The 9,214-nt window shown below is 37.2% G+C and overlaps 1 pseudogene; it reads left to right on the top strand.

The window, feature by feature from the left end:
- Positions 1–7,453: 7,453 nt before the first annotated feature.
- On the top strand, positions 7,454–8,215 carry LOC145113416 (secreted RxLR effector protein 161 pseudogene; annotated as a pseudogene).
- The last annotated feature ends 999 nt before the right edge of the window (positions 8,216–9,214 follow it).

Raw genomic sequence — 9,214 nt, 5'->3', positions numbered from 1 at the left:
TTTTTTTAATATTAATATTCAATACATTCATTGCTCATTTAATTATCATCGTATAATGAGTGAGATGACAAACGGGCAACAAGCTGCGCCGTTACGCCTTTTTGTATGGTAAAGCTAATTTTTTAAAGACTACATTCGAAGATCTAGGGGATATAACATTACTATGTATGATCCGTTGTACTCTATTAAGAAGCTCTACCGCATCCGGGGCGAGGAAACCAAACGTATCAAATGCAAATGGTATGAACACGTGTTGATTTTCCATGAATGATTTCTCATGTTTTGTGACTTTGCCTGTAGCTGCTTTTAAAGCAGTCTGTCCCGCCGTGAAACCCTCAGCCCTCAAGCCCACGAGAGGGGATACCCCTGTAAGGTCCATACATGCGTGTTTCTCTCCGACCCATCCAAAAATCAAAATGTCAGCCGGTCTGAAGGTTGACCTTCCTTCTGTCGGGTCAGTCAAGAAATTAACCGGTGCCTCTTTCTTAGCGGAAACCCCGACACGCTTACATATGTCAAACAAAACATCCCTAACCATATCGTATCTGTATTAGAACCCCGAGAGTTCTTTACAGTGAACTGCATGCTCTCCAAAAAAGTCCAAACATGCATTGCCCTTACCCTGTCATATATTTCATTTTCTCAAGCTTGACGATATTTTCTCAAATATTATTAAACATTATTTATCATACAATACTTTATCAAAACAACACTTAACATCACAATAACTTATTACTTTGTCCGTTTTAGCCTTTCAATACCTTTAGGATCAAAGAGTCTGTAGCCTAACGATATTAGAAGTTGAGGGAAAGGTGACTTTCAGCTAAAGGTTGAGGGTTTAAATCTTGTTGAAAACAAAATATATATATTTAAAAGTATGAATCTTGTTGAAAACAAAATGTATATATTTAAAAGTATGATAGTGAGTGCGTTTGTAGCGGTTCTAAAAAAAAGCTTTTCAATAACTTTTTTTTAACAAAATATATATCGTAAAAAACTTCCTTTAATGGTTAACTTTTTTAAAAGTTTTTTTTTCCTGTAAAGAGTTCAGTAATTTATCCTTAAGTATTTTAACTATCATTGAAATTCCCCTCATATAATGTATATCTTTTTAAATAATATTCGTTGATACTTATATCTAAATAAAAAAAATACCATAAAATATTATGTGATGATAATATTTTTTAAACTTTGATATCTATATCATTTTGAAAATTTAAAAATTAATCTTTTTAATGACATAAATTTCTATAAAATATATTCATTTTTGTTTTGTTTATTCAATTAAATAGATAAGCTAATCACAGAATAATAAAAGATTAATATTTAAATATAATTAGGATATAAGTTAAATTGTTATTAAATATAAGAGTAAAAAAAACATGTAATGTAGAAAAAGGGGGAGAAAACCCTTTGTGTCTCCACTTTTTTTTTTTTTTTTTTGGATGTAGAACACAAATAGAAGAGAAAAGAACGAAGCGGAAGCAAAGCAGGTGGAGGAAACAAATTGGAGAACAATTGTGGCACGTTGATACAACACTGACTCAAACCCAAGCGGTCTCCAGCGACGTCAAACTACCTAAGCCGACATCTCCAAACTGGAGCGGTCTATATGCCATTTCCCTTTTAATTGTATACATAAATGGAATGACCTTAAAAAACTTATATTCAAAAAACTTTTCCAAATAGATTTTTCTTAAAATAAAAAACCACTTTGAGAGATACTATAATAGGAAAACTACTCTAATTCTTAGAGATACTATAGTAGAAACTCACCAAAATGGGAGTTGTGATTGTACGTAATTACCACCTTTGAATATTTACTTATAAATAACAATTTTTTTCTAAAAAAAAAATACAAAATTGCTTTATAAATTTTCACTACAAAATCTTTATGAAATTAAAAAGTTTTTCTATTATTTTATTATTATTATTATTATTATTATTTTTTATGGAATGATATCATTTCTAAAATTGATGATAACATTTTGCAATTGTTTTTGAGAAAAAAAAAGTTACATTTTTTTTCTAAAATATTGTTTCACAAAGTTTGTTTTTATAAATGAGTAGTTATTTTATGATATTTGCTTAAATTGATGATATCAAATTCTTTATGGTATCTAAGTAGACTATTTGAACATGCGATAAACACTACCGGACATGGTCGAGATACTTTAGAAATGTCAAAAGATGAAGGAGTAGATGTCGTTGGTTCCAACTCACCCTACTATATTCACCCATCTAATTACCCCGGACATATGCATGTAAATGACACATTAATTGACAACAACTACAATGATTGGGCATAAGAGATGAATAACTTTTTCTTTTCGAAGAACAAAATCGGTTTCATTGATGGGAAGATCGAGAGACCTGAAGAAAAATCACAAAACTACATGTTATGGATGCGTAGCGATGCAATGATAAAGGGTGGTTGACCATCGCTATGGAGAAAGATATTAGAGCCAACGTGAAGTAAGCTAATACGAAAAAGGAACATGTCTGGATCTTGAAGAAAGATTCGAAAAAGGAAGTGCACCAATGACGTATGAGTTAAAGTTGTAACGTCCAAAAAATTCATAGCAAAAATTTTCATTTAAATAGGTCAAAACCATACAATGAGTTGTTCCAAAACCAATCAAAGAGATTATATCATTTAAACATCAGAATAAAAATCATAAATAGCCAATGAGGAAAACTCTGAGGGGATGCTGTGCTTTCACGCCGGGCCCTTCCCTTTACAACCGGAAGTACCTGAAACCATAAACATAAAACCGTAAACACAATGCTTAATGAGTTCCCCAAAATTCCACATACCATACATAAAATAAAGTTTGTTATGTGTCATCCATACTCTTACAATTGCCATTATGCCATGAGTCGTACCATGGTCTTTCCTTGCCAAACCGGGGGCCAAAACTCGGGTCTTACAAACAAGTGTCAAATGTCAAGAGTCACCTCCTAGTCTTCCATGCAAGTATCACAAAGACAATTAGCATTCTACATATAATTGCCAAGGTCTAGACCTTGGTCTTGCATACAATTAGTCGGGAGCCATATCCAGGTCTTTCATACAATTGCCAAGGGCCACCACCTGGTCTTCCTATATAGCATAATCCAGTGGGCCGACATTGGTGCCTTCAATTCACAAGTACAGTGAGGAGACTCATATGACTTATAAATTTGACTACAATCCCGACTTAATGTCGCGCCAACCACAGCTACCGGCTCTCACCGCTAAATGATGGGTGCTAAACACCTCCTAACAATCCACACAAGGTAAACCCTAAGTCTACCTTCTAAAAATAGAAATTTGACCAAAAGTCAATCCATGCCAAAAGTCAGCGGTCAAAGTCAAAGTTAACATCCCAAAATCAACCATCCAGCCTCACGTCGTGACCAGCTCTTGGTCACGCCGTGAGAGTCCACTCGGTCCGATTCCAGCTCGTCTGGACTCAACTCAGTCATGGAAAAGCATTCGAGTTGATCTCACGACGTGAACAACCTTCTGTCACGTCGTGAGCCTCAAAAAGATCAACAAAAAAACATGGTCTTCAAATCTCACGTCGTGAGCACAGTTTAAAGCCAAAATCCAAGATTTAAGTCCTTAACTCATTAAGGTTTTCATTCTAACTTTTACAGGAGGTCTTATAACTCTAAAATGCACTTAAAAGTTGATGCTTTATGTGTTGGCGAGAGCAAATAACTACTAAACGTGATTACAGGAGCTATTTACTGTTTGTTGTATATCCCTATTATTGTGGCTGTATTATAGTTTAGCTGGTAGTCTACTTCCCTGTATATATACACATGTATTCTCTGTTTTTGATTAATATAGAAAAGTAGAAACCCTACGAATTCATTCGTAAAAACTCAGCCTCTTAATTGTACATGGTATCAGAGCGTACCAACAAAAAAAAAGGGGGAAAAGTTCTGAAATCGAACCGCTGTAATGGGTGATAAAGGAGGTCCGTCTGGCACATCTCAAGTAATCGTACAAAACGTGCAAGATGCACCTTTTCCCACCGGAGTCATCTTAGATGACACGAATTACCCTCTTTGGTCTCAATTGATGGAGATGAGGATTGGAGCGAAAAACAAATCAGGGTATATCACAGGGAAAACTGAGAAACCTACTGGAGACGAAAAACAGATCGAAGCTTAGCTGATCGATAATAACAGAGTCAAGAGTTGGTTGATCGACTCAATGAGCCCATCCATCATCCGTCGATTCATCTGTCTTTCCACTGCAGCCGAGATCTGGGAGGCGGTAGCCCAAACATTCTATGATGGAACCGATGAAACTCAACTTTTCGAATTGAATAGAAAGACGTTTAGTACTCGCCAAAAATGGAAGATCCTTGCCAACATACTATAATGAACTGGTAAGCCTGTTTCAAGATATTGACACTCGTCTAACTGTACAGGAGGAGACTGTCATAGAAACGGTGGCAGCAAACAAAACCTTATCTCGATTTCGTGTACACATCTTCCTAGCTGGGTTGGATTCAGAGTTTACTCAAGCCATGAGTGAGGTTTTAAGGAAGGATCCACCTCTAAGCTTGGAGGCATGTTATGCCTACATCCGAAAAGACCACAATCAAAGACTAACCATGGAAGAGCCCAAAGTCGAAGCAGATAGCGTAGTGAACCTGACTATTCGTAATCGACCCTTCAAAGGAAAGAACTCGAATGGAAAAGGTAATACCTTTACTTGTACACACTGTGGAGAAGAGGGGCATTCAAAGGCCAAATGCTATGAGCTCATTGGCTACCCTGAATGGTGGGATTTCACAAAGAAGCCAAGAAGAAAAGTTGTACAGGCATCTGTAGCTACATCATCAATAGTTGAAGAAGGGAAGTCTCAAACCACAACTCCCATGGCTGCCCACACGTCCACAAATACCGGTAAATCTCACTGTTATCGTATGAAAGATGACTGGATAATTGATACCGGGGCATCAGATCACATGACTAATGATCCCTCAAAACTATTAAAAACATATAAATCCAAACAGGAAAACATATGTGCTGCAAATGGAAGTAGGGCACCTGTAACTGGTGAAGGCCCAGTAAAAGTATCAAGCACCATGGATCTTGACAAAGTTCTTGTAGTCCCTTCATTATCATCGAATTTATTATCAGTTAGTCAAATTACTGAAGCTCTAAACTACTATGTGATTTTCTGGCCAAATGAATGTGTTTTTCAGGATATAACGAATCATCGGATTCTTGGTTATGGTACTAGACGCGGGAGGTTGTACTATCTTGAAGAAAGTCATCAAGAAGGTCAAGCAAACCTCACTGGAGTAAAACAAGCGAATAAGTCTGTGGCACGGTTGTGGCATCGCCGACTCGGACATCTCTCATTCAGTTATTTTAGGAAACTTAAACCGAATTTGTTTTTAAATGTATTGGAAAGTGAGTTTAAGTGTGAAATATATGAGTTAGCAAAAAAAACAAACGAATTTCATACACTCCAAGTGATAATAAAACTACTATTCCATTTTTAAAGTTTCATTCGGATGTATGGGGACCAGCAGGGGTCTCTACCCCTAATGATGCATGCTACTTTGTAACATTTATAGACGAGTGTACTCGTATGATTTGGATATCTCTCCTCAAAACAAAAGGAGAAGTATTCCATGCATTCAAGGAATTATATCGAGTAATAAAAACCGTATACATAAAAGAAATACAAGTGCTGCAATCCGATAATGGGGGAGAGTATACGAGTAATGAAATGAAACAATTCTGTTGAGATAATGCAATTCGACACCAAACTTCATGCGCTAGAACTCCCCAACAAAATGGGCTAGCTGAAAGACGAAACAGACAAATCCTTGAAATTGTCCGGGCCTCGTTATTTGACATGAATGTTCCACGGAAATATTGGGGTGAAGCGGTTCGATCAGCAGCCTATATCATGAACAGAACACCATCAAGTGTCATCGATTTTAAAACTCCATTACAGAAGGCCCAAGAAATATCAAATCTACTAGAAAGTAATGGCCTTGAACCAAGGATATTTGGATGTACTGTATATGTCCATCAAAACGTGGGAAAATTGGAACCCCGAGCGGTTAAATGTATCTTCATCGGGTACGCAGATCAAAAGAAAGGGTATAGGTGCTATGACCCAACCACAAATAAGATATACATTACTCGAGATGTAGTCTTTCATGAGATGCTACCATACTTTAAACGTGAGTGCCCGCTTCAGGGGGAGAAGGAAAGTGCAGCAGACACACACGAGAATATAGACCCTGGTCTGTATTTTGACACTCCTGGAGATGATGAAAATGATAACAGTGAGGGAGACGAAGATCATCATCATTGGCATCATCAAACGTTTGATGATCAGGAATACGAGTATGGTAATGTGGAAGCAAAAGATAGTACAACCACCGATGATACCATTGATTCCGAACCAGTCACCAGTATCGAAAATCAAGAGGTATCTGCTATGTCTAACACTCCAGACGCATCGTCATCTGATTCTATTTTGCAGGAAATTAGTGATGAACGTGAACCAAGGTTTCCAATCAGAAGCACCCGAGGAATTCCAAAGAAACAATATGTTACAGACCTCAAGGCAAAGTCGAAATATCCCATTAACCATTACGTGTCAGCACATCGATTAGCAAATACTCATGCATTACTGGTGGAGAAACTGTCAACTGTGATTATACCAAATGAAGTTCAAGAAGCTGTCAAAGACAAAAGATGGAAATATGCGATGAATGAAGAAATGGGAGCATTGCAAAAGAATCAAACCTGGGAAATGGTGAATCTCCCTCCTGGAAAGAAGACTGTAGGGTGCAGGTGGATATACACTGTGAAACTTGATGAAAATGGTAACATAGATCGATATAAGGCAAGACTATTGGCCAAGGGCTATACTCAAAAATATGGAATTGACTATGGAGATACATTTGCACCTGTTGCTAAGATGAACACAATTTGAATCTTAGTGTCCATTGCAGCAAATAAAGATTGGCCTCTAAGGCAGTTCGATGTTAAGAATGCATTCCTAAACGGATACTTAGACGAAGAAGTGTATATGGAACCTCCTCCAGGCATGGAATGTGGCGGGAAAGTGTGTAGATTGAAGAAGGCATTATATGGATTAAAACAGTCACCTAGAGCATGGTTTGGTCGATTCTCAAATTTCATGAAGAAAGCTGGGTACAAACAGAGCGATGCAGATCACACCTTGTTTGTCAGAAACAATGGAAAAATAACAGCTCTTATTGTATATGTAGATGATATGGTGATAACTGGAAATGACCCAACATAAATGAAGAATCTCCAAACTCTACTTGCCACATAATTTGAGCTGAAAGACCTAGGAAGTCTAAAATACTTCTTGGGCATTGAAGTAGCTAGGTCAAAATATGGAATCTCAACTTGTCAAAGGAAATATGTACTCGATTTGCTAACTGAAACAGAAATGCTTGACTGCAAGCCAGCAGAAACCCCAATAGAAGTGAATCACAAAATTGCTATACTCCCGAACCAAGTTCCGACAAATAAAGATAGGTATCAAAGGCTGGTTGGAAAACTTATATATTTGTCTCACACTAGGCCAGATATAGCCTATGTTGTGAGTGTGGTTAGTCGCTTCATGCAATCACCAAGTGAAGCTCACATAAATGCAGTATATCGAATACTTAAGTATCTCAAGGCATCTCTAGGCAAAGGGTTATTTTTTGGAAGAAACTCGAGCCATGAGGTGATGGGGTATACAGACGCTGATTGGGGAGGAGATCGTACAGACGGAAAGTCTACCTCAGGGTACTTTACATTTGTTGGTGGAAACCTAGTAACATGGAGAAGTAAAAAGCAAAAGGTGGTAGCACGTTCAAGCGCTGAAGCAGAGTTTAGAGGTATGGTCCATGGGATTTGTGAACTCTTGTGGATAAAACGAATAATGAGAGACCTGGGCATCGAGTTAGGGTCACCAATGAAGTTACATTGTGACAATGAAGCTGCAGTAAAAATAGCAAATAACCCGGTACAACATGACAGAACGAAACATGTGGAAATTGACAGACACTTTATCAAAGATCATCTAGAAAAGAAGACAGTGGAGTTACCACACGTGCACTCAAATGATCAACTTGCAGATATGTTAACGAAAGCTGTGTGTGGGAGAGTGTTCAATTGCTCTCTAGACAAGCTGGGAATGATGGACATACATTCTCCACCTTGAGGGGAGTGTTGGCGAGAGCAAATAACTACTAAACGTGATTACAGGAGCTGTTTACTGTTTGTTGTATATCCCTATTATTGTGGCTGTATTATAGTTTAGCTGGTAGTCTACTTCCATGTATATATACACATGTATTCTCTGTTTTTGATTAATATAGAAAAGTAGAAACCCTACAAATTCATTCGTAAAAACTCAGCCTCTTAATTGTACATTATGGACATGAATGTCCAATACATGTCTAGATCTCATTTGGATAAAAAAAATGAATAAAAAGGTCACCAAACTCTCATGCAAGGATTCAAAACCCAACTATTCACTAGATCTGAACCTCATGACATTCTAAGGATCCTTATAACCCATAAAGTTGCCAACCTTATGGTTTCCTTTCATTTAAGTTAGATCAACAAGGAGAAAAATAGGACAAAACTTAGATCTAGCTATATACAACAATAAAAGCAAGACGGAGGTTGTATGGTTGCTTCAAGATAATTGGGAATAATGGTCATAATAACATAACAATGTAACTTTTGTGGGAAGAATGGTCATAATATGGATGGTTGCTTTAAGATAATTAGGTATCCTGATTGGTGGCCAAGCAAGATGAAACCCAAAAAAAAGCAAGACGGAGGGTGTATGCGTCGACTCAGGAACCAATCCAATATCAGGCTTATCAAATGAGCAGTACCAAAACCTCCTTAAATATTTATCCAAGAACAGACTGAGCGAAGGTGTTGCCCGAAAATCAACATGGCTGATAAGATTGAACTTGATGATGCATGGGTTATTGACTCGGTTGCTACTTAGAAAACAACTTGCAAACAATAATTACTCAAAAATAGAACAAGTAATTTTTTGGAAACTCACTTCACAATACCAAATGGAGATCTCGTTCATGTAGAGAGAAATGGAAGTTGCATGCTTCAAAACGGGGTCAAATTAGAGAGAGTCTTGCATATTACTAGTTTTAACTGCAAGTTAGTATCTGTTAGTCGTTTTTGT

Source organism: Lactuca virosa, chromosome 5, assembly GCF_052849685.1.
Source record: "Lactuca virosa cultivar CGN04683 chromosome 5, Lactuca_virosa_CGN04683_v6, whole genome shotgun sequence".
Lineage (NCBI taxonomy): Eukaryota > Viridiplantae > Streptophyta > Magnoliopsida > Asterales > Asteraceae > Lactuca > Lactuca virosa.
Note: the sequence above shows the minus strand (reverse complement) of the source record. Positions and strands in the feature narration are given on the sequence as shown.